The following is a 26,302-nucleotide window of genomic DNA, read 5'->3' as shown; positions in this document are numbered from 1 at the left end:
TCACAGGACAATCAAGAGGTACCTTTTCCAGTCATCCGGGCACCTGAAAGAGAAGTATATGTCTGATCAGAGAATGTCTTAAAGGGCACAAAAAGAGTGTACAGCAATAGGTACAGCTATATCATATTGCACAGTCTTACTAGGTCAATTTTTGAGAGCCAGTGTGGTGTATTAGTTAGGAGCAGTGGTTTGGAGCAGTGGACCCTGATCTGGTGAACCGGGTTTGATTCCCCACTCCTCCACATGAGCAGAAGAGGCTAATCTGGTGAACTGGGTTCGTTTCCCCACTCCTATACATGAAACCAGCTGGGTGACCTTGGGCTAGTCACAGTTTCTTAGAGAGATCTCTCAGCCCCACCTAATTCACAGGGTGTCTGTTGTGGGGAGGGGAAGGGAAGGTGATTGTAAGCCATTTTGATTCTTCCTTAAGTGGTAGGGAAAGTCGGCATATAAAAACCAACTCTTCTTCTTTTCTCCAGGCAGGTAGCAATCCTATGAACCCCCCACGACTTCTTAGCCTCACAATTCCTGGGCTGCAGGAAAGACTCCATGGTGCCAAAAAAGGTGGAACCTGAGTACTCTAAAAACCATATTGGTTTGAAAAATCCACGGTGGTACAGGTTGGGTTGCCAGATCCCCCCTGGGGGGCAGGGGACGGGGATAGGGTTGCAAGATCCAGGTTGGGAAACTCCTGGAGATTTGAGGATGGAGCCTGGGGAAGACAGGGACCTTAGTGGGGTACAATGCCATACAATCTACCCCACAAAGCATCCACTTTCTCCAGAGGAACAGATCTCTGTCCTCTGGGGATTAGCTGTAATTCCAGGGGATCCCCAAGTCCCACCCAGAGGCTGGCATCCCTAGGTCAAGGGGACAAACTCTCTGGTAAATTTATTTGCTTACTGTTTTATTTTTAAAGTTTGATATCTTAGTAATTCCAGAGGGAGGAGCAGGGCTCTCAAAGAATTAAAGCATACAAACAGAATTTCGGTGGTTGCAATTCAAATCACACACACACACCCAACACTTGCTTTTAAGGTCTGCACTGAGAAGAGAGAGGAGCCCCATGGCACAGAGTGGTAAGCTGCAGTACTGCAGTCCAAGCTCTGTTCACAACCTGAGTTCGATCGCAACGGAAAGTTGGTTTCGGGTAGCCGGCTCAAGGTTGACTCCGCCTTCCATCCTTCCGAGGTCGATAAAATGAGTACCCAGCTTGCTGGGGGTAAAGGGAAGATGACTGGGGAAGGCACTGGCAAACCATCCCGTAAATAAAGTCTGCCTAGTAAACGTCAGGATGTGACGTCACCCCATGGGTCAGGTGGTTGCACAGGGGACCTTTACCTTTTACTGAGAAGAGCATGCTGTGGTTGGCTTCACCTTCTCTGGCAGCCATTTTGTAGGTGTGCCCACTATCATGTGTCAAAATTCTCAAAGGTGCCCACAAGTTCCAAAAAGTCGGGGACTTCTGGCCTGCATGCCCAGTACAAAAGGAGCAACTTTAATCCCGACCCCAGAAATTCCGGCAACCATTTCACTTTTAACAGCAGTGGAAAACGTGAAGGAAGAAACGGGGAGAGAGCCACAAGGACAATTCCCTCCAGAAACACTAGCACATTTGTATTGTTATATCACTTATATAACGATGTATGTTGGTATTTGTCATGGCTGAGTAATTGGTTTTGGTGTTCTATATATTTAGTGGTGTTTAGGAAATATAGTATCTGAATTTGTTACAATTGTGTTTGTTTGGCATTACTGCTGGTATTTTTGCTCAATATACTATACAGCAGGCTAACCTAAATTTGCTTAACCTCCAAGTAATAGCTGGAGATCTCCTGCTATTACAACTGATCTCCAGCCGATAGAGATCAGTTCCCCTGGAGAAAATGGCCACTTTTGCCATTGGACTCTATGGCATTGAAGTCCCTCCCCTCCCCAAACCTCGCCCTCCTCAGGCTCTGCCCCAAAAACCTCCCGCTGATGGCGAAGAGAGATCTGGCAACCCTAATCTCTCCTGAGATGAGTCATGACACTGAAATGAGGCTAGTGGTTGAGATGCGATCAGGGTTGCCAACTGACTAGGGTTGCCAACTGGTGAGCCACTGCCAGTCTGAGTGGACAATACTGATGGACCAAGGGTCTGATTCAGTATAAGGCAGCTTCGTGTGCTCATCTGACAAATCTGCTGCACTTGTGGCAAGCTGGTGAAAAGAAATTAGAAGACGGAACATTTTATTCCAGGGACACCACTGTTCTCATTCCCATGGCTGCCCCTCTGGGATTCTCCAGGGTTAATGTCTCTGCATTGGAATGACAGGAGTAGCAGCTAAGGTTGCCAACCTCCAGGTGGGGCCTAGAGGTCTCCCGCTACTGATCTCTAGGCAACAGAGATCAGTTCACCTAAAGAAAATGGCTGCTTTGGAAGGTGGGCTGTATGGCATTATCCTTCCCTGAGGTTCCTCCCTTCCCCAAACCCCGCCCTCCTCAGGCTCCACCCCCAAAATCTCCAGGTATTTCCCAAGCTGGAACTGGAAACCCTAGCAGTAACCAGTTGAAAAGTTGGCAACCTTAGCCTTGGTGCAACAGGGGAACAAAGAGAAGGGCATTACCTTTTGCTGAATGTGATATGGCTAATTAATAGGGTTGCCAACCTCCAGATGGTGGCTGGAGATCTCCTGCTATTACAACTGACCTCCAGCCAATAGAGATCAGTTCCCCTGGAGAAAATGGCCACTTTGGCAATTGGACTCTATGGCATCGAAGTCCTTTCCCTCCCCAAACCCCGCCCTCCTCAGGCTCTGCCCCAAAAACTTCCTGCCGGTGACGAAGAGGGACCAAGCAACCCTAGAAAACTTGAAAAGGCTTTTTTTTCCTAAGGAGGAGGAACAGGTGGGGTGAGAAGGGCACTCTCACTTATGGGCTTCTAGAAATGAGGGCTCCAAATATTTAACTTCTTCTAGCCACACACACATACATGAACCTTTATTGGCATAATAACCACATTGCCAGATGTATTTGTACAGGCACCTTAAAAGAAAAAACCTATTCCATCATAAAAGGACAATCAGTAAAAAATCAGTATATAACTAACTTAAAAAAAAAAGATCTCATATTTCAACTTCTTCCAGCCTCTCCCAGGAAGAGGGCAAAAAGAGGAACAGTGACCACCTCTAAGCATAAGTGTTGGGTTAAGGCCAGCGGGTCCACCCACCAAAGCAGCCATTTCCTCCAGGCAATCTGATCTCGGTAGTCTGGAGACCAGCTGCAATTCCAAGAGATTTCCAGGCCACTGTTGGAAACAGCATACTTGGGTAGATGGAGTTGTGGGACTCCTTCTCTGGCAAGTTTATTCAGTATTTCCCTGTCTTGCTCTGGTGCCAGTGACTATAACAAACTGAAGATTTCCTCTTTATGCCTCTGTCTCTTCCTCCCTCCTAACTTCTGGTCTCCTTTGTTAGCCCCTGTATCTATTTTATCCACCCTTTTGCTGCATGCAAGAATCACCTTCCTTCTTTGCACTCACCTGCTACTGGACGCTCTTACATTGCATTTCATCTGGGACTTAAGCAAGACCACTAAAAGAGGAGGAGGAGGAGGATGAAACAGGTGAGCTGAGGAAACCTCTCCCATTTATAGGTCTCTAAAAAGGAGGGCTCTGCGCATTTAACCCTTTCCAGCCTCTCCCAGGAAGATGGCAGATGAGGAACAACAAACACCTCTGAACAAAAGTGTTGGGTTACCACCTTCCCATCACTCAAGAGACTCTGCTTTCCATTGCCATATGACAGGCAGAAGTTCTGCATATGCGGCTTCTTTCCTCACAGCCTCTCTCTGGTGAGAGAAGCTGCACCAGTTGCATTTCTGCTTGCCATGGTGCAGCGCCTCAGTGGCCTCCAACCCTCCAGCACCAGTGCTGAATTGCTAAAGAGCGGTGCTGAAGCCCCCACTGGAGCAAACTCTACCCTCCAAGTCTGCATCTCTACAGTATGGAATGGGGAGAGGGTGTCTTGCGCATGCTCAGAGGATGCTCTTTTCTCAGTTATGCCATATCCCAGGGCGATGAGTCATGATGTCACTGAAATAATGCTGATGGTTGTGTCCAGGGTTGCCAACTGACTAGGGCAAAGTCCCAACCTCTCTTGCTCTTCTGCACGGACTGCAGCTGCAGGTCAGAAAATTAGGAGGTGCTGCTTCCCCCCTCCCCCATAGCAATCAACATTCCCATTAGGGCCCTCTGGGACATTTAACAGCTAATGTCTGAGTATAAAGATGATCGTAAAGTGAAAGGGGGGGGACCGGTTGAAAAGATGGCAACCTCAGCCCTGGCTCTAATAGTTCCATGCAGCAATGGGAGGCAGTGCAAAGCAGGAGCAGATTGGCCATTTATTTACAAGGGAAATTCCCAGTGGTCCACTACCTTCTAGGGACACTGGTGGCCAGGAGCAAGCTGGGGGCTGCTTGAAAAGTAGGCAACCTGAACCCTGGTTCTAATTGTCCTGTGCAACAATGGCTGGCTGTGCAAAGGGACCCCTAACTAAGCTCGAGGAGGCTTTCTGAAGCAGTTTATTTTGTTTGCTATTTTAATGCCCATTCCTCCAGAGTGGAGAGATTCTTTTCCAGAGATTGGACCCTCTTTACTGTTCCTTTCAACTTCCTGGTATGGAGAGAGTGGACAGGGAGAAGCTTTTCTCCCTCTCCCATAATATTAGAACGTGGGGTCATCTGCTGAAGCTGGAGGGTGAGATATTTGAAACTGATGAAAGGAAGTGCTTCTTCACACAACGCATGGTTAAATTGTGGAACTCCCTGCCCCAGGATGCCTACTAGGATGGTCCAGGCTAGCCTGATCTTGTCAGACCTCAGACTCTAAGCAGGGTCAGCCCTGGTTAGTATTTGGATGGGAGACCACCAAGGAAGTCTAGGGTTGCTGTGCAGAGGAAGGCACTGGCAAACCACCTCTGTTAGTCTCTTGCCTTGAAAACCCCATAAGGGGTCGCCATAAGTCGGCTGCGACTTGACGGCACTTTACACACATACAGTAAAAATTGATATTAGTCATGCTGCATTTTCTGGGGGGAATGCCAAAAGTCTGACGAGGATCCCGAGGCATATGTGGCTAGGAAAAAACTTCTAGCACGACTGGCCGAGATTGTAGACCATGATAACCGTGGAGTCCCTCGCTTTAACAACGGACGTTTCATTCAGCTGCTGGTAGATGGTCTAGACCCTGATACCAAAATCATGGCAGGACTAATGATTCATGACGGGCTGACGTGGGACGAAACAGAGGCAAAAATCAGGGCAGCTGCCTGACTAATTCGAATCAAACAAGCCTGGAATCCAAAGAAAGTTAGGTTCACGCGTGAGCCTATTGAACCTGTCACATATGCTAACCATGGACCCCACTCCCAGTGTAGCCCACCCCTGGGATACTCTGGATTCAGTCATGACCAAAACCAAAATCACTATGACATCCAATAGGGTTCGTGGCAGCAAGGACGAGGCAGAGGGGGTAGAGGAAAGGAACAGTATAATAGGATCACTCCAAGCGCCCCCCTCCCCCAACTGAAGAGTTCCGCAAGGAAGAGACGCGCAGATTAGAGCCTCCACCACAGCGGAGACCCTCTGGTTCCGTGCCTTCCTCAGTCGCAGCAACCGATTCCTTCCAAAATAGAGTATGGTTCAGATTAAAAGACAAAGGAGCAGACATGAGCAAATTTGATAGGGAACCCACCTCAGTTCTGCTCCATGCACTAGCTGAGCTAGAACAGGAACCCACACAGGGAACCTCTACCAGCTACGCCGTGAGCAAAATCGAGGCTCCCAACCCACAACTAGAGCCGACCAGGACGTCCCAAACAAAACATAGGGATCAAACACTTGGCTACAGAGATCGGATAAAGTGATCATTTGTAAACTAGGCTGGCACCAATGATTTACACATCTCCTCAGGATGGCTTGACTCGGATCTTCACTTTGATGTATGAAGGTGTAAATCTTCTAAGCTCCAGGAGATACGGAGTGCAGATTGCAGCGGATGTTGTTTTCACAGGATTCAAGGGGGGGAAGGTGCAGGAGGAGAAGGCTACGTGATGCTCTCACTTTGCTGTTATGGCGTCCCTTAGGATCAGAAGACAATTAGGATCGTGGCTTCCCTTTTGCTGGTTCTGCAGGGGCGACCCAGTCTCTTGTCTTGGACAGCCTGGCTTGCATGAAGCGAGGGAGAGCCTGCCAAAGCAGCTAGCTTTGCTACTCAGGCAGTATAGTGAGTCTCTGGTGTGGTTGCCATGACCAGGGCTGGAGGTCAGGCATCGCATATTGTAACAGGATGGTCAAAACCAAAAAAGAGTTCCAGGAGGAACTCTCTAAGTTGAGTAAGCAGCTGCATTCTGTACCACAGAATGTGTGTTGCTTTGTTTTGGCTCCCCTTCTTAGCCCAAGAGGTAACCAAGAAAGGGAAAAAAACATTCTCCTCCATTAACATTTTCATTTCACCATCCTCAGAGGGAAAAAGAACAGCAAACAGCCCCTCAGAATTAAAATCATTTATTTAGCTTTAAAAACAATGGGCCTTTATTGAGTTTGAAGAACATATCCCCTCTCAGTGTCCAACCATGAAATGGATCCCACCTCCACTGTGATGCATAGTAAAAAGCATGCAATGTGACAACCCAGTACCACAAGACATCATAAAGAGGACCCATAACTAATACAGCTAATTCTTTTAAAGAAAATATAACATTTTCCCTCAAGGGTCATTAGGTAGCCATTTTCCCTCAAGGGTCACCAATGCTCAAAAGCATAGTTAAAAATGGACTCTGCCGACATAACTGAAGCCAGTTCAGCAATCACATCCAGTTACCTGTCTAAAATATTCTAAGAGGTTTACACCAGCCAAGAAACTAGCAATCTTTCTTCTATGGATTTTCCAATTAAGAGTCAGGTGTGATCCAATAAATTGATCACTCTTTTTGGGTTAGAGCAAGATTCAAGCTTTCATCCACAGGAGATATATTACAGGACAAAGGAAGGAACTGGAGAGAGGCACAGGGCGCAATCCTCACTTGCCACAAATACACCATTCAACAGGTGATCAAGAAGATGGAACCAGGAAATATGCTCAAATAGTGTGACTATGGAAAAATCCCCCCTACAGGATCCCTCATATTTTCTCTTTGGTATGGATTTTCATATGAGACTTAAGGTCTGCTCTCTGGCCGAAGGTTCTCACATTCTGAGCATTTATATGCCTTCTCACTTGTGTGAATTCATTGTTTTGAAAAGTCTGAACGAAAACGAAAACATTTCCTACAATAAGAGCATTGCTATGGTTTCTCTCCTGTGTGCATTTGTTTGTGTTTTGAAAGGCTGGAGTAGAACTTAAAACACATCCCGCAAACTGAGCATTTGCATGGTTTCTTTCCTGAGTGCAAACGTGAATGGTCTAATAAGCGGGAACTGGTACAAAAACATTTTCCACAATCTAAGCACTTATATGGCTTCTCTCCTGTGTGCAATCGTTTATGTTCACATAGTTGGGAACTGGTACGAAAACATTTCTCACACTCTGAGCATTTATATGGCTTCTCTCCTGTGTGGATTCGTTCATGTTTTGAAAGGTCTGAATTGTTACTAAAACATTTCTCACAGCCTGAGCATTTATATGGCTTCTCTCCTGTGTGGGTTCGTTCATGTGTGGAAAGGCCTGAACTGGTACTAAAACATTTCTCACAATATGAGCATTTATATGGCTTTTCTCCTGTGTGGGTTCGTTCATGCACGGAAAGGTTTGAACTGGAATTAAAACATTTCTCACAATATGAGCATTTATATGGCTTTTCTCCTGTGTGCGTTCGTTCGTGTGTGGAAAGCTTTGAACTGGTACTAAAACATTTTTCACAATGTGAGCATTTATATGGCTTTTCTCCAGTGTGAGTTCGCTTATGTTTTGTAAGGTCTAAGCTGGGATGAAAACTTTTTCCACAAGGTGAGCATTTATGTGGCCTCTCTCCTGAGTGGAATTGTTTCTGTCTCAAAAGGGAGGGACTAAAATTTCTCCCTTGGTCTGGGTGCGTGGAAGTTTTCTTCTTTCTCTGGAGTGGCACACTCTTGAGAAAGTCAGAACTCTTTCTGAATTGTTCCCCATATTTTCTGCCCCGCATTTCTCTCAAACAAGAGGTCCCTTCACCTAAACTTTGGCCAGCTTCTCTTCTCATTGAACAGGGTTGGGCACGTGTTTCCAGTCCCTGCTGACTTGCCTCTTGTATCTCAGCTGCCTGGAAAGTCGTCCGTTTCCCACCTAGAGATGAGTCAGTGAGACCACTTTTCCCAGCTTTGCCCCAATGGACAATCTTCTTCTCGCCCTCACTTGCTTGTCCAATATCTCCTTGGGGAGAAAGAAGAAAGACTAGTAATTTCAATAATCCCCGTTTCATACGGAGACAACTGCATATCTTTAACTGGTGCCTGGTGAGGAATGTCTACCCAAATACAGCTATAATAATGATTAATGGCAGACATATATGAAGTGTACCCCACCAGGCCTCAATGTATCTCCAGTTTTTGACATGAAGGGCCTCCAGGTCACTCAGCAATTTGAAAACTATGTTCCTCGTCTGTTTATAAATCTTGGAAGATAGGTCATTAGATATGTAGCCTTAACGTAAGCAATAATATTACCATACTGTCATTCTAATATATTTAGTCTTATTAATCATTCTCAACTTTAAAGGAGTACTATTCCTCCAGTCATGCAACAACAAAGACAACTGTTCAGTTTCAGATACCATCCATCAACTTTGGTACATGGATCCTTACCCTGCCAGTGGCCTTCTGCATCACTGTCCTGCTTGACTTGCACATTCTGGATGTCTGCTCCACACGAATCTTTACCCAGGCAGCCAGGTTCTCCATCAATCTCTTGTTTAACTTGCACAATTATTGTTTCTGCTGTGCATGAATCTTGACCTATCCAGACAGCTGCTCCGTCACTCTCTTGTTTCACTTGCACATTCAAGGTTTCTGTAGCGCATGAATCTTTATGTGGCCAGCCAGCTTCTCCATCACTCTCATCTTTGACTGCCACACTCAGGATTTCTGCTGCACATGAATTTTTACCCACCCAGCCAGTTTCTCCATTATTGTCTTGTTTGATTTGCACATTCCTGGTTTCTTCTGTGCATGAGTCTTTGCCTAGCCAGCCAGCTTCTCCATCACCCTCTTGTTGGACTTGCACATTCCCGGTTTCTGCTGCACATGAATCTCGACCTAGCCAGCCAGCTGCTCCATCACTTTCTTGTTTGACTTGCACATTGATGGTCTCTTCTGTACATGAATATTTACCTAACCAGCCAGCTTCATCATAACTCTCTTGTTTGACTTGCACATTGATGGTTTCTGCTCTGCATGAATCTTTACCAAACCAGACAGCTTCTTCATCACTCTCTTGTTTGACTTGCACATTGATGGTTTTTGCTGCACATGAATCTTTACCGAGCCAGCCAGCTTCATCATCACTTTCTTGTTTGACTTGCACATTGATGGTTTCTGCTGTGCATGAATCTTTACCCAGCCATCCAGCTTCATCATCACTCTCTTGTTTGACTTGCACATTGATGGTTTCTGCCGTGCATGAATCTTTACCAAACCAGACAGCTTCTTCATCACTCTCTTGTTTGACTTGCACATTGATGGTTTCTGATGTGCATGAATCTTTACCCAGCCAGCCAGCTTCATCATCACACTCTTGTTGGACTTGCACATTGATGGTTTCTGCTGTGCATGAATCTTTACCAAACCAGCCAGCTTCTTCATCACTCTCTTGTTTGACTTGCACATTGATGGTTTCTGCTGTGCATGAATCTTTACCCAGCCAGCCAACTTCATCATCACACTCTTGTTTGACTTGCACATTCAGGATTTCTGCCACACATGAATCTTCGCCAAACCAGACAGCTTCTCCATCACTTTCTTGTTTGACGTGCACATTCAGGATTTCTGCTGCGCATGAATCTTTACCAAACCAGACAGCTTCTTCATTACGGTCTTGTTTGACGTGCACATTCAGGATTTCTGCTGTGCATGAATCTTTACTAAAACAGACAGCTTTTCCATCACTCTCTTCTTTGACTTGCACATTGATGATTTCTGCTGCACATGAGCCTTTACTTAGCCAGCCAGCTTCTTCATCACTCTCTTGTCTCACATGCACATTGATGGTTTCTGCTGCACATGAATCTTTACCCAGCCATCCAGCTTCATCATCACTCTCTTGTTTGACTTGCACATTGATGGTTTCTGCTGCACATGAATCTTTACCGAGCCAGCCAGCTTCATCATCACTTTCTTGTTTGACTTGCACATTGATGGTTTCTGCTGTGCATGAATCTTTACCCAGCCAGCCAGCTTCTCCATCACTTTCTTGTTTGACTTGCACATTCAGGATTTCTGCTGCGCATGAATCTTTACCAAACCAGACAGCTTCTTCATTACTGTCTTGTTTGACGTGCACATTCAGGATGTCTGGTGCACATGAATCTTTACCAAACCAGCCAGCTTCTCCATCACTCTCTTCTTTGACTTGCACATTGATGATTTCTGCTGCACATGAGCCTTTACTTAGCCAGCCATCTTCTTCATCACTCTGTTGTCTCACATGCACATTTAATGTTTCTGCTGCACATGAATCTTTACCAAAGCAGACAGCTTTTTCATCACTCTCTTGCTTGACTTGCACATTGTTGATTTCTGCTCTGCATGAATCTTGACCCAGCCAGACGGCTTCTCCATCACTCTCTTGTTTGACTTGCACATTCAGGGTGTCTGCTGTGCACAAATCTTTAAACACACAGCTGGTTTGTCCATTTCTCTCTTGCTTGTCATCTACACTCAGGGCATTTGCTGTGTATAATTGCTCCCCCGGTGAACTAGCTTCTTCACCACCTTCTTCCTGGGCCTCCATCTTCAGGGTATCTTAGGATGCATTTAGTTCCGTTGAGAGGGAAGCCTAGGGGCACCTCCTCCAACTATCCAGGCACCTGAAGCAGAAGAATACATCTTAATTCAAAATATCTTATAGGGCTTCAGAAGAGTTATTGAAATAAACACAGATATACCAATTGCACAACACTAATTGAACAGTTTTGCTCCAGTCAGTAGAGTATGAAGGTGGTGTGGAAATGGGTGGAAGGAACATTAACAAACTGAAATATGCAAATGATACCACAATACTGGAAGAAAACTCTGAAGACTTGAAGCCACTATTGATGAAGGTTAAAGCAGGAAGTGCCAAAGCAGGATTACAGCTGAATACCAAGACGACAAAAGAAATTATTACTGAGGAATTACACAACTTTAAGCTTGACAATGAAGAAACTGAAATTGTTAAAGATTTTCTTTTTCTTGGCTCCCTCATCAACCAAATGAGAGACTGCAACCAAGAAATAAGCAGGAAATTGAGACTGGGAAGGGCAGCCATGAAGCAGCTTGAAAAGATTCTTAAGTCTAAGGATGTGTAGATGGCAACCAAGATCAAAATAGTTAACATTATAGTATTCCCCATTACTATGTATGGGTATGAAAGTTGTGGTGGAAAGTGCCATCAAGTCACAGATGACCTTGTAGGATTTTCAAGGCAAGAGACATTCGGAGGTGGATTGCCATCGTTGGCCTCTGCGTGGGCTGAAGGAATTGTAAGACAGAACTGTGACTGGCCCAAAGTCACCCGGCAGGCTTCATGTAGAGGAGTGGGGGATTGAACCCGGTTTGGCATAAGTATTTGACATCCAGTAATACCTTATTTAGGAGCCCTGTAGCGCAGAGTGGTAAGCTGCAGTACTGCAGTCCAAGCTCTGCTCATGACCTGAGTACAATACTGATGGAAGTTGGTTTCAGGTAGCAGGCCCAAGGTTGACTCAGCCTTCCATCCTTCCTAGGTCAGTAAAATGAGCACCCAGCTTGCTGGGGGTAAAGGGAAGATGACTGGGGAAGGCACTGGCAAACCACTCCGTAAACAAAATCTGCCTAGGAAATGTCGGGATGTGACATCACCCCATGGGTCAGGAATGACCCGGTGCTTGCACAGGGGACCTTTACCTTTTTAATACCTTATTGCCTTGTTATTGTACACCCTTCATTGGGGGCAGAGAACAATTCTCATTTCCTGAGAGAGGTGACACCATGGTTCTATTAAAACCATCCATCTTTACTCTACCCCTTGTCCTAAACACTATGTGTGAATTCCACCCTATGTGAGGTAGGTGGGGCTGAGAGAGTTCTGAGAGAACTGTGACCGGCCCAAGGTCACTCAGCAGGCTTCATGTGGAGGAGTGGGGAACTGAACTCGGTTCTCCAGATCAAAGTCCACCGCTCTTAACCACTACCATGCTGGCTCTACAGAAGCTGAAGATACACTTATTTTGAGATTTTCCCATAAAGCAGACAATGAATGTTTGCTACTGGATAAAATTTGTAATACTAAACCATGGAGTACAACTGTTTGCACATAGTTAGAGATTATTCTGGGAAGAGAAAAGATGCTAACAAAATTAATATTCATCATAAGATTTTGGTTTTAAAGCAAGCTTTAATCCTTTGATAACAAATATGTTAAACCAAAGGAAACTTACTGCTACAAGAAGGGAGCACGTCCATGAATTTGTTCATTGTTGGTTAATTAATGAAATGGTCCCTCCATTTTCAGCAGCAGTCTATCTCTACATGCTAGGTGGAATAAAATAACAAGGGAGGGCCAATTGCAGCCATGGGGGATTCCTGGAAACATCTGGACTGTGTGAGGGCAATTCCCAGCAGGCCTGCTCAGAATCCTACTCAGATCTGTTTATTGGGGCTTTTGTGGGATGTGTAAAATTAATTAATTTAATTCTAGCATATTAAAAAAATGTTATTCTTCTATTATATTTGTAAGCTGTGGTTATTTATATAAGCCAGTAGAGAGCAGCATTGTTTAACAAAAATGTTTAGGGCATTTTAATTAGTTTTAATAAGCAGGTTTTAGTTTTAGTTTTTTTTTATCTCCAACCTGTTCCTGGAACAGGATATCACCGAATAACAGATGAGATCATATACATGTGACCACAAAGATGAGATCAAAGTTAGGGTGGATTTGAGAGGAGAAAATATTCAAATCCTCTTGAAACAAAAAACTCTGGAAAAGTATAAAAAATTAAGAAATAGAAGAAGCTTGTTAAAGGAAAAGTTTCATTTTGTGGCCTTTGGCTAACATCTTTCCTCTCATTATTTTTTGCTGCAGAAAATAATTAAAAATCTCTTGCTTTCAATCCTGAGGTTGGGTTTCTTTTTATTCAAAATTTAAATCTGTTTAAAAAAATAAATATTTTTATTTCCAACACTTTGTCCCAGGAAAATACTTATAGGAGTGCCAGGAGAAAGTGGGATTGCTAGGCAGATTACATGCAAACATTTCCACACCCTGCCCTTGGTCCATATACAAGGAAGGTACAATGGAAAGATCCAACCATGGGGCTGGGGGAGGTAATTGGAGAGTCCTGTAACTTTAGCTTGCCCATTTGGAATGTAGATTGTTCCTTCAGGCATTGATCTCCTTATTAGCCCCTGTACCCATTTCACCTCCCTTCCCCAGAAATCACTCCCATTTCCCCCACTCACCTGGTTTTTTTGGGGGTGGGTAGGTGGGAAGAAAAGCCCAAGTCTATCAAAAGAAATGCAATCACAATCACCCTGAGAAGGAAGAATCAGGTGAGCTGAGGAGGCCACTCCTATTTATGGGCTACCAGAAATTAGAGGTTTCAGCACTTAACCCTTTCCAACCTGTCGCAGGGAAATGGCCGAAGAACAAAAAGGCTCCTCTGAGCAGGAGAGTTGGGTTACAACCGCCACTCACTCAACACCACTGTCTTCCGAATGACAGGCAGAAATTCGGCATATGCCACTTGTTCTTGATTGCGTCTTTCTGGCTGAATTTCCACTTGCCATGATGCAAAACACAGGTATTCGCAGGATGGGCATCAGATTGGGCGGGAAGACTTCAGCAGCAGGGCTGAACAGCTCAAGAGAGGTGGTGAAGCCCCCATTTTAGCCAACTTCACCCTCCAAGTCTACATCTGGGAGGCTGGCGATTCAACAGGGAGTAGATCTCTTGCAGGCGCTCAGAGCAAGTTTTTTCCCTCATCATTTCATCTCTCCTGAGGTGAGTCATGACTATGGATGCCATTCCCCATGTTGGGCCTGCAGTTCCCCTGGAGAAAATGGATGCTTTGCGGGGTGGACTCTATGGCATTGTAGGGGGTTTTTTAAATTAACATTTTCAAAAGCAAAGATAACAAACATATACATACACTTCCATTCATACATTTTGTGCTTTCTTCAGGAGTCAGTTTTCATAAGCATTGTTTTGTTGTTATGATAGTTACTTGAACATGATATTTACTTGAACATTACGTAGCTTATCTATGTTTATACTCTAAATTTATCTTTATCTATAACTTATTCAAGGTATATGACTATTGTTTTCTATATTAGATTTTTATTCTACACTTTCCAGTTAGCATATCCAAATAGCATTCCCATTTCTTCTGTGAACCAGGGTTTCTGATTGGCCATTGGAGATTTAACTGGTGGTCGTGGTTTTTAAATACACTGCTTTGGCAGCAGCTGCCAGCATAGCACAAGAATGGTCACTCTGTGATTAAGGGTAATGGAGTTCAAAGCCAAGGTGGGCCCAGGCCTGCCTGCTCTTCCACTACACTGGGAGATGAACGCACAAAGCTGCTTTATACTGAACCAGATCCTCAGTCCATCAAAGTCAGTATTGTCTACTCAGAGAGGCAGCGGCTCTCTCCAGGGACTCAGACAGAGGTCTTTCAGATCACCTACTTGCCTAGTCCCTTCAACAGGAGATGCCGGGGATTGAACCTAGGACCTACATGCCAAGCAGATGCTCTGCAAACTGAGCCACAGCCCCTCCCAACCCCTGCTGCCACTCAATAAGATGGCAGGGAGAAAAATGGACCAGAACCTGACTGTTAGAATGACATCATGATGCCATTCTACCACGAACCTTCTGCCATGATTTCATGTGGTTTTGGGAACTGCCTTAGGCATATTCCCTGAAAAGTAGCACCGACATTTTCTACATAAATAAAGGAACAAGCAAGTTTGGTGTCACTCTGTGTACTCTGCAGATACCCAGAAAAAGAGGACTTTGTAAATTATCTCAACCTTCCCTCACCAAACATCCTGCTGAACCCTGGGCATCCTGTTGCAGAAGGCTTGACATGACGAAAGCACCTGAGAGGCACTTAAATGGGGAAGGGAATGAGGAAGACTCAGCTACTCTGCTCAAACCCTTGAAACCCCATATGATCCTGGATGGCCATATTCAGAGTAGGGGTCAATTTACTCTCCCTTTCTGCAATTTCTTGTGGACTCCCCCCCCCCCCAAAAAAGCACACACAAACAAGTCACAAAGGGAATGGATCAGGTTCATCTGTGGACAGAGTACCCTTAGGGTTAGGGATGCCAACCTCCTGGTGGTAGTAGTCAAAAAACGGCTACAAGTGCTACTCAGGAGTTTTGGCAATTCAAAATAAAAGCACCAGCAAAAGTACACCCAATAAGGTAACTACAATGCAATTGCTATTAGAAAAATATATTTGAGAGTAAATTCTCACTAACACAACCTCAGTTGAGCAACAAGAAGAAATATTTTTTACAAATGGTCTCAGTAAGACCCAATGTGAAGGCGCAAGAGCAATACAGGTAAGTGGGTATAGGCACAAATGCTCAGTTCATTTCAAGTCCATACACATAAAATGCAAATTGCAACAATCAGGCAACGGTGACTGGACGTTGTGCAATGGAAATCCAGTATAATTCCATTTCATATGAAACTTTTTCAAGCTTTCAGTCCTTCCGTGCACTATTCTGTGGAAAAATACAGGGTGGACTTTTGCCTTTATATACTGCTATTCTACAAAACCCGTGGATCCAATACACAATTTGTAGCACCTTGAAATTAAGGGAAACCTGGAAAGCAGGTAGGGAAATCCACGTAGAGAAAGGGGTTTCCTAACCTGGTCTGCGCCTCTCGTGGGGAGGATTCTGAAGGGCCCTCGAGGGCTGTAGCCCAGCAACCCTTCTCCCCTCATTTCAATATGGTGGCAGGTAGGAGAAAGGAGGCAGTTCATCCCCTACGTACAGGTTTTCCTCTCCCCAAGTTTGTAAATTCCAAGAGTACGTGGTCACTACTACCCAGGATGCCTACTACTTTAACCTCATCGACCTGTTCTTCCCTGTTGGTGAGAATCAAGTCTAAGATAGTAGACCCCCTTGTTTCCCTGTCCACCTTCTGGAATAGGAAGTTGTCAGCAAGACAAGTCAGGAATTTATTGTATCTTGCATTTTTAGCAGCGTTGGACTTCCAACAGATATCCGGGTAATTACAATCTCCCATGACCACCATGTCCCATCTCTTTGAGAACTTAGTGATCTGGTCTAGGAGCGTCCCATCCAAGTTCTCTGCCTGGTTTGGCGGTCGATAGCAGACCCCCACGAGAATATCACGATTATTTCTTATTCCTTTTATGTTTACCCATAGAGTCTCGACTGCACTACCATGCTCAGATTCATGTACTTCATCACAAGTGTACACATCTTTGACATACAGTGCAACTCCTCTCCCCTTCCTTATCAATCTATCCCTTTTAAACAAGTTGTACCCCTCAATCTTAATATTCCAATCATGAGTGACATCCCACCAAGTTTCAGAAATGCCTATTAGGTCAAAATCCCCTTCCTGTATTAGGGCTTCGAGTTCTTCCTGCTTGTTTCCCATACTCTGCGCATTAGTGTACAGACATCGGAATCTGTGGTTTACGTATCCCGTGGTTTTAGTTTCTGTACTTACTGTGAGTTTATGTTTCCTTGCATACATGCCACTCCCTGCAAATCTTTATTGTTCTCTTCTCCAGGTATTATCAGCATACAAGGCTTTAAATTGTTGTCTCGCCCCCCCATAGGATTTAGTTTAAAGCCCTCCTGATCAGGTTTGCAAGGCTCTCGCCAAACACATTTTTTCCTACCCTCGTGAGGTGTACACCATCCCCCGACAGAAGAGCTTCTTCTCGAAAGCGTAAGCCATGGTCCAGAAATCCAAACATTTCTTGACGACACCACCTATGCAGCCAGTCATTTCTTTGGAGTATTCGTCTTTCCCTTCCTAAGCCAGGACCTTCAACAGGCAGAACGGACGAAAACGCAACCTGTACCCCCAAGTCCTTCACCTTCTCACCCAGAGCCATGTTTAATACGTTATGGGCTGTGCCAGGCAATATCATTTGTTCCCACATGAACAAGTAAGAAAGGGTAATAATCTGTGGGCTTGATGAGCCTTCCTACCCTTTCCGTCACATCATGGATGCGTGTACCCGGTAAACAGCAGACCTCTCGGGACAACAAATCAGGTCGGAATACTTTAGACTCTACCCCTATCAGGAGGGAATCCCCAATTACGAGAACACGCCTCTTCGTAAATTGTGGGGCGGAAGATCGAGTCCTCTCATGCACAGGAGCCTGAGCAATTTCTTTCATGCTTTGGGGGGATAGCCCTTGTTCCAGTGGTCCAGAATCAGTATCTATTGGGAGATCCTGGAACCGATTGCTGAGCAAGAGAGGATCAGGATGTGTCCTGATTTTCCTACTCCTGTGGGCCACATTCTTCCATGCATCCTCCTCCTGGGGTATTTTTCACGGAGATTTGCTGCTGTTTCAATGCTGATTTGCATCGGAGTCAAATTTTGATTATTCACTGCAGATCCGCCTTTTTCTGATAGAGGTACAAAAGCCATGTTATGCCAGCGGCAAGCAAAACCACTTCAGAGCCGTACTTTCCAGTAGAGACGTGTTTTGTTGCTCGGGTGCCCATGAAAATTTTTTTGCTTCGCTCCCCATGACATCTCCTTTCTCCTCCCCCAAGAACAGTGATTGGCTGGGGGAGTTTCACACTTGGACAAGAATACCGCCCCTTTTGCTGACTGACTGCCTTCCTGCCTGCCTAGAGTCCTGGCACTTCTCTCCCTCCGTCCAGGAGGCTGGTGGGCGGGCAGGCGGCACACCTTCCACGCCCCTCGCCCGGAAAGGGCCTTGGAGCTGGGCCCACACCTCCAAGCCCAGGCGGACGTCGGACGGACGGCTCCAGGGGGAGACTGGCGGGGCCACGCCATGTGCGCCTCACGCGCTGGGGGTGGTGGTGGAGGCAGCTTGGTCTAGGGCAGCTGGACCCGTGGGGGGATGTTCAAGGGAAGGGGCTGTTGGCCCCTCTACCCCAGCGGGAGGGGGGATTTTTGAGAATTCGGATGGGAAAAATGTGCATCCTGAGAGCGGAAAACCCAAGGCAAAACTCCCTCCCATCTCTCTTCTGAAGAGGGGTGGCCAGCCTGCTCTTATCTCCCTCCTCTCTCTCGATGCACTGTGGCCAGATCATGGCTGGCACGCAATCCAGGGGCCTTTTCCTCTCCCCCCAGCCATGCACACTGGCTGGATCGGGGCTGGCATGCAAGCTAGGAGCCCTCCTGTCTCTCATGATGCAATGTGGCCGGATCATGGCCGGCGCGCAATCCAGGGGCCTTCTTCCCTCTCCCCCCCCCCGCCATGCACACTGGCTGGATCAGGGCCGGCGCACAAGCCAGGAGCCTTCCTTTCTCTCATGATGCACTGTGGCCGGATCATGGCCAGCGTGCAAGCCAGGGACCTTCTTCCCTCCCCCCCCCCCCCCGCCATGCACACTGGCTGGATCGGGGCCGGCGCACAAGCCAGGAGCCCTCCTCTCTCTCATGATGCATTGGCTTTAATGCAAGAGGTTTACAATGGCCATTTATGCACTGGAGGTTTTTCCTTGGATTTGCTGCTCTCTAGATGCACCCTTTTCCCATCCAAATTATCAAAACTCAACAATCAGAGTTTTGAGAATTAGGATTGGGAAAATGGGCATTTAAAGAGCGGCAAATCCAAGGCACACCTTGGATCCAAGGCACACCTCTTGGCACATGGATGCAATTCCTGCCCCCACCCCAATCCTGTCTTTCATTAAATGGCAATGGGTTCCACACCTATAGAAAATAGAGGGAAGCTTTGAGGAAAGCGCTGCCTTGCCCCCCCCCCCAATTTGGAATCTGACTGTTCCAAAAGCAGAACAGAGAGAGGGTGGAAGAAAAATGGAGGAGACCAGAGGGACTGGTGCTTGTTTTTTGCGCTGGGGCTGGTGAACCGCATGAGGTATTCTGCTGGGCGGAGTTGGGGCGGAGCTGGGGGCAGGCATAAACAATGAGCCTGTTGGAAGGGGAGGGCTCCTGCAAAAGGGACAGACCAAACCGTTGTCAAATACAGCGTGCTTTGTTCCCATGAAAAACCAAAACTACATCAAGATTGACAAGGATAAATCACGGCCATGAAAAAAACATTTAAATCGTGTGTTTTTTTAGTCTGGGGCAAAACAGAACCAAATCTACTTGTTCAGATTCCTTACTCTACTGCTCCTGTTGCTCGCTAAAGAGAGCTTCATGAGTTCTGTCCATTTTTTAACCTTGCTTTAAAAAATGGAGTGTGGACAAGCGTGCCTCAAGACCCTGTATCTTCTCCTCCAGCAGGGCTACCAACTTACACTTGCTGCAAGTGTAATTAATGTTACCCTCAGGTAAAAAGACAAACATGCCACAGACCTTGCATGTTACTGCCTCGGTTCCCTCACTAGCCACAATGCTGTGATCCATTTCTGAAATTTCTTTCCTAGGCTACTCTGATAGTTCCCCTGGCAAACCTTCTTTCAAGGCTCCCTCCTTGAAGAAGTAAAACACTCAGCACATAAAAAAATATTACAGAGCCCCCAGGCCAGATCCCCAGGCTTAAAGACCCGGGGCAAGAGCCCTCGCGCCTCTGGCAAGCAGAGCCTGTTTCTCTAAGCTACTCCTCTGTCTCTCTCTCTGCTTTTCCGTTTCACCGCAACCTTGAAAGTACTGCTTGTTCCCTGATAATAGGGAATCTGTGGCTTGAGCTAGAGCACACGTATTAAAGAATCGCTTACATGTCAATTTCAATAGAACAATTAAACACTATGCGGTAAAACTGGGATGATCAGAAATGTAACTCTATTTGCAAACGTCATTACTGAAAAGTCTTTAAAAGTTCTTCCTGTCTGCTTATGTGGGTTCGCAATCCTTCGGCTTGACAGCCAGGGCATTGTATTCCCAGTTCTGCTTATTCTCAAAACCAATAAACAAACTGTCAATTTCAACGCATCTCAGCTCAGTTGTCTTGATTGGTAACTTAAGGTAAACTGAGGCACAATGTTTCGGCTTCACTCCCTTAAATACTTCTTAGATCACCACTGATATCACACACAGCAACGGCCACCTCTGATGAGGGATTCCCTCTTCTCTCATGCACCCAGGTGGGAATACCTCTTCTGATGTGAAGCCTTTAACACACGCATACAACTCCTAAAAGGGATACGGGTTTTCCTGCACAATCCCTGCACTATAAATATTGTAAATGAGCAATAAGCTTCCAGCCCTGGTGCGTGGCACAGACATGCTTTGAAGGAATGTGTGGATGCGTTAAGACAATGGGAAGTTTTTTTTCTGCAGCAGATGAAATACAAGCCAGCAGCTGTGCTTCGCCAAGCCCATTTTACGAGAGGTCCACATGTTGAGGGATGAGCTTTCTGCCCTCATGCAGGGCTCAATATCACTCCAAGTGAGAGTACACAAATCTTACTGTGTTGCAGCCCTCACTGGCAGCCCTATCAGGTAGGTACGTAGTCTGATCCTCACACTGCAGCAGGATGAAGGGGCGGATGATGAGACCAAGAGAGAAAGCCTGACTAAGTTCATTAGCAGTAGGAAAGAGCAAGAGTCCAGCAGCACCTTAAAGAGTAACAAAATTTCTGGCAGGGTATGAGCTTTCTGAAAAAGTGAGCTGTGGCTCACGAAAGCTGCATACCCAGCCAGAAATTTTGTTAGCCTTTAAGGTGCTGCTGGACTCTTGCTCTTTTCTACTGCTGTTGACAGACTTACACGGCTACCCATCGCGACTAAGTTCATGACAGAAGTACCAGTTGGACCAGGGACTTCCAGGTTTATAGATCAATCTCTTTGGAGCATTCCAAAAGAGGTTGGTTCAGAAGTCTATCCCATTTCATTGAATGGGGCTTACTCCTTGGAAAGCGTTCTTAAGCTTATAACCTCAGTGACTCTTGTGAGAGTTCGGGTATCTGAGGAGGATGCATCTTGAGACAGGGCAACTCAATTAACTTTGAATTAATTCAACTTTTTTCTTGGCACTGCTCCATAGTGAATTGAGGGTTACAAACAAACTGTTTACTTTATGTGCAGATAAGGACTTCTTTTGCAAACGGATATTAAGGACTAAGGGAAAGGGTAAAAAAACAAATGATTGACCACATGCCATCTGCCTTCTGAGTAACCTGCTTAGAGCAGTTTGTCTCTCACGCTTCCTCCCCCCCACACACACCCCTCATCTTTGTTATGTGTCCTTCCCTCCTTGCTGCCTCTTCAAAGTGACACTCGCTCACATGCAGACCTTTCTTCTCTGTCAATCACACCAACCCTGCAGGATAGATGCCACACTTTTGGTCCTAGCAGCAAGGAGATAGCAGGAATTATGAAGAACTAATTGCAGCAGAGTGTTACGGATACCCTGGACCGCCCAAAAAAAAATCAGTGGGTTTTAGAACAAATGAAGCCTGAACTGACCCTAGAAGCTAACATGACTAAACTGAGGCTGTTGTACTTTGGATACATTATGGGAAGACAAGAGTCACTGGAAAAGACAATCATGCTAGGAAAAGTTGAAGGCAGCAGGAAAAGAGGAAGACCCAACAAGAGATGGATTGACTCTATAAAAGGAAGCCACGGCCCTCGATTTGCAAGATCTGAGCAAGGCTGTTAAGGATAGGACACTTTGGAGGACATTGATTTCTAGGGTCACCATGAGTCAGAAGAGTCTTGACGGCACTTAACACACAACTGCAGCAGCATGTATGTGTATACAGACACACACAGCTACCTGCCCCAGAAAGACTCAAAGACTTGGGGGTCTCACAAAAACCTGGGGCCAGATAGTGACCTGCTCGCCCATAGAAGACAGGTACATAGGGAGAGTGGGAGGTAGAGGATGTGCCCCCAGCCTCGGGTGAGGAACCATTGAAGGACTGGGGGGGTAGGTATGGTTAAAAGAGGGAGCAGCTCAAGAGGCAGCTGTTCTCGATCTGCAATGTGTATATAGCTAGGTTGCCAGGCAGTTCAGTCAAGGTGCCAGGCAGTTATGGCAAACTGCTGCCCCCCCCCGATCAGCCCCACCATGCACTCACTAATAACTTAAACAGCACGTAATCAAAAAGAATGAGCGAGTGCCCACTGTAATGGAAATTGCGGAAGACAATTGTACTCAGGAGAGAGGTGGTGATCAATACAGCCCATCCCCATGTGAGAGCAATCTCAGGTCATTAGGGAGTTAACTTTCACACAGCACTGTAAATAATGAGCACCTGATAGTGGGGAAAATATATCTGGCTTCGCTCACTACTGAATAAGAGAGAGAGAGGGTCTCCAGACATAAAGACAGAGAGAGGAGTGTCTGCAGAACAAGGACGGACTGCCAGACAGGACCAAGTGGCTTGCTTGCTTGCCTCCCAGGAGACGAATTCCCATCTTCCGAAGGTTATTAGCCTGGGTAAAGGGGTTATTTTTGTTTAATAAAGCTGCATACATTGTTTTCCCCAACACCTGCCTGATGGAATCCGTTTGTTTTTCTAAACCATGGGCAATACAGCCCACCCAGCCTGAACTGAAGGGGATGGGCAGGCAATGGTGTTGGCAGGATTTCACCCCTATGAGAAGAGCTTAGACTAACCTCTCACTAATTGAATGCACTGCACACAGAGGCTGTGCGATCCAGGTTTTACATGCAGTGGAAGCTCTAGACTTAAACTTGTCTGCCTTCCATAGAGACTATGGCAGGGGAGGGACAGAATTCTACTTTCAAAATAAGGATAGGGTTACAGGCCCTGTGCCTCCCAGAAAATGGCAGAGCTCCACTGGATAGTAAAATACAAAGATAAGCAAAACCAAAGATTCATATTTATTTTAATCCCATCCTCTCAGCTGAACGAGTTCAGACACAGACTTGCCATAAGAGAACAATACAACATCAATATCTAACATCTTATAAGCAGCTGCACAGTGGCTATTTTGACTACTGACCCAAGGAAGCAAAGCCCTCTATCCTGCTCCAGATGCAGGTGTGATTGGCAGGTTCCTACTTGAGCATGAAAGACAGCGAGAAAACTCTCTCCCATTTAACACTGAATTTACTAATGGAGAAAAAAACCCCAAAAATTATGCAATTTCTCTGCATAAATACACTTGAGTAGAGTAACACCGAAATGATGAGAAAGGCTCTTGTGCCTGTCTCAGCAATTAGACATTTTCTCTACTGTGTTATGGCTTTGATGTGAAGTTTCCCACCCACTGTGAATTCTTCAAAAATGAGTAACCTTGTGCTGGGACTGAAACTTTTTCCACACTACAAAACATTTTTAACATTTCTCCCCTATGTGTGTCTTCTTATGCCTATTAAGGATTGATTAAAAAAGCTCTTGCTACAATCTGAGCATTTATATGGTTTCTCCCTAGTGTGAATGCGTCGATGTGAAGTAAGGGTGCGCTTCCCGCTGAAACTCTTCCCACACTCCAAGTACTGATAGGGTTTCTCCCCTGTGTGAATCCATTGGTGTTGAATTAGGGTTCCAGACTGACTGAAGCTCTTCCTACACTCCAAGCACTGATAGGGTTTCTCCCCTGTGTGAATCCTTTGATGTTCAATTAGGGTTCCATGCTGACTGAAGCTCTTCCTACATTCCAAGCATTGATAGGGTTTCTCCCCTGTGTGAATCCTTTGATGTTCAATTAGGGTTCCATGCTGACTGAAGCTCTTCCTACATTCCAAGCATTGATAGGGTTTCTCCCCTGTGTGAATCCGTTAGTGTTGAATTAGGGTTCCATGGTGACTGAAGCTCTTCCTACATTCTAAGCACTGATAGGGTTTCTCCCCTGTGTGAATTCGTTGGTGTTCAATTAGGGTTCCATGCTGACTGAAGCTCTTCCTACATTCCAAGCATTGATAGGGTTTCTCCCGTGTGACTCCTTTGATGTTCAATTAGGGTTCCATGCTGACTGAAGCTCTTCCTACATTCCAAGCATTGATAGGGTTTCTCCCCTGTGTGAATCCGTTAGTGTTGAATTAGGGTTCCATGGTGACTGAAGCTCTTCCTACATTCTAAGCACTGATAGGGTTTCTCCCCTGTGTGAATTCGTTGGTGTTCAATTAGGGTTCCATGCTGACTGAAGCTCTTCCTACATTCCAAGCATTGATAGGGTTTCTCCCCTGTGTGAATCCTTTGATGTTCAATTAGGGTTCCATGCTGACTGAAGCTCTTCCTACATTCCAAGCATTGATAGGGTTTCTCCCCTGTGTGAATCCTTTGATGTTCAATTAGGGTTCCATGCTGACTGAAGCTCTTCCTACATTCCAAGCATTGATAGGGTTTCTCCCCTGTGTGAATCCGTTGGTGTTGAATTAGGGTTCCATGGTGACTGAAGCTCTTCCTACATTCTAAGCACTGATAGGGTTTCTCCTCTGTGTGAATTCGTTGGTGTTCAATTAGGGTTCCATGCTGACTGAAGCTCTTCCTACACGCCAAGTATTGATAGGGTTTCTCCCCTGTGTGAATCCTGTGGTGTTGAATTAGGTTTCCATACTGACTGAAGCTCTTTCTACACTCCAAGCATTGATAGGGTTTCTCCCCTGTGTGAATCCTCTTATGCTGATGAAGGGCTGACTTATCAGAAAAGCTCTTGCTACAATCTGAACATGTATGTGATTTCTCCCCAGTATGAATATGTCGATGTGAAGTACGGTTGTCCTTCCGATGTAAGCTCTTCCCAGACGCCAAGGAGCCATATGTTTTCTTGCCTGCTGGGATCTTCTGATCTTTCTCAACACTGGATAAGCAGCTGAAGCTTTCTTCACTCACGGGGCAATTAATTCTTCCTTTTTCTGTTTGTATTTTGCTGTGGGCTGGGATCTCATATGCATTTCTCCACTGACAGGCAACCTTCCTCTGCTTCTGTTTTCCTTTCCTTTTTCTTTTCAGCTGCATCTGAGGTGGTCCTCGAACCCAAAATTCCACCTCCGGATCATCGTCTCTTTCTTCAGACACCCCTCCTGGTTGCTCCTTTCCCTCGGCCTCTGATGTCTCTCCTGCTTGAAGAGAGATACAGAAATCAAATAAGAGCTCCAAGAAAGAAAGACTACTTAGCACGGCCTGTCATTACTGAACAGTACTTTCCCTGCTGAGAATTGCAGACTGGAAAAAGCCTGTGTATAACTTCGACCAAGGAAAAGGACAGGGAGAGGTGGGGGGGGGGCAGAGTGAACATGAAGGACCCAAAGAGGAACTACTTCCTTTCAGTCCAGTGGCCACTGGACATGCCTGTTGTTCCAAAGACTCTGTGGCAGCACATCCACAGCCTCTTTACGCTCCTTGTTTGAGGAGATTTTCATCCACTAGGGTCAGTCAAGAAGTCATTGTTTTTCTAGCTATCTAGGAGCTCTCCCACATGCAAATAGTTCCCTGATTAGCAAAGTTTATTTATTTATCTGGAAAAAATCTAGGCCGCCTCTCCAGAGAACCTCCCTAAGGCGGCTTACACAAGTCACAAAAAGAAAAAGTTCTCAAACAACTCTGACAGAGCATCAAGCCAACAATACATGAATCAGCTGAAAATGGATTTCAAACATTGTTTTTGCTAAAAGTAGATTATAACACTATGGTTAAAACCCCTAATTTAAAGCCTGGGTAAAGACAAACATTCGGGCATAAAAGGGATGTAGTGTAGCCATGTACCACATAAACCTCAAGAGGAAGGGCATTCCATAGGCAAGTTGCCACCCCACATCACATATCTCAACTGTTTTGCTTCTGTGTAACAAGACAAGATCCACTGGGAAATATGCGGGGTGGGGACAGAGGGAATTCCACCCCCCAACCCTAATCTTCCCTTCCAGGATGTCACAGGAAGGGGTGTAGCCCTGTGAGACTTGGAAGTTCCCTGGCGAACGTAGGCATGTGAAAAATTTGCAGCAAGGCCCGAGGTCTGTGTGTGAGGGAAAGGCTGTCCTGAGGCCTACAGGCAGCTGCAGTCCTAAGCCTCAGGCCTAGGATCAT

The 26,302-nt window shown here is 45.7% G+C and overlaps 1 pseudogene; it reads right to left on the bottom strand.

Annotated features, from left to right (window-relative positions):
- LOC130493865 (zinc finger protein OZF-like) lies at positions 1-26,302 on the bottom strand (annotated as a pseudogene).

Source organism: Euleptes europaea, chromosome 1 (genome assembly GCF_029931775.1).
Source record: "Euleptes europaea isolate rEulEur1 chromosome 1, rEulEur1.hap1, whole genome shotgun sequence".
Lineage (NCBI taxonomy): Eukaryota > Metazoa > Chordata > Lepidosauria > Squamata > Sphaerodactylidae > Euleptes > Euleptes europaea.
Note: the sequence above shows the minus strand (reverse complement) of the source record. Positions and strands in the feature narration are given on the sequence as shown.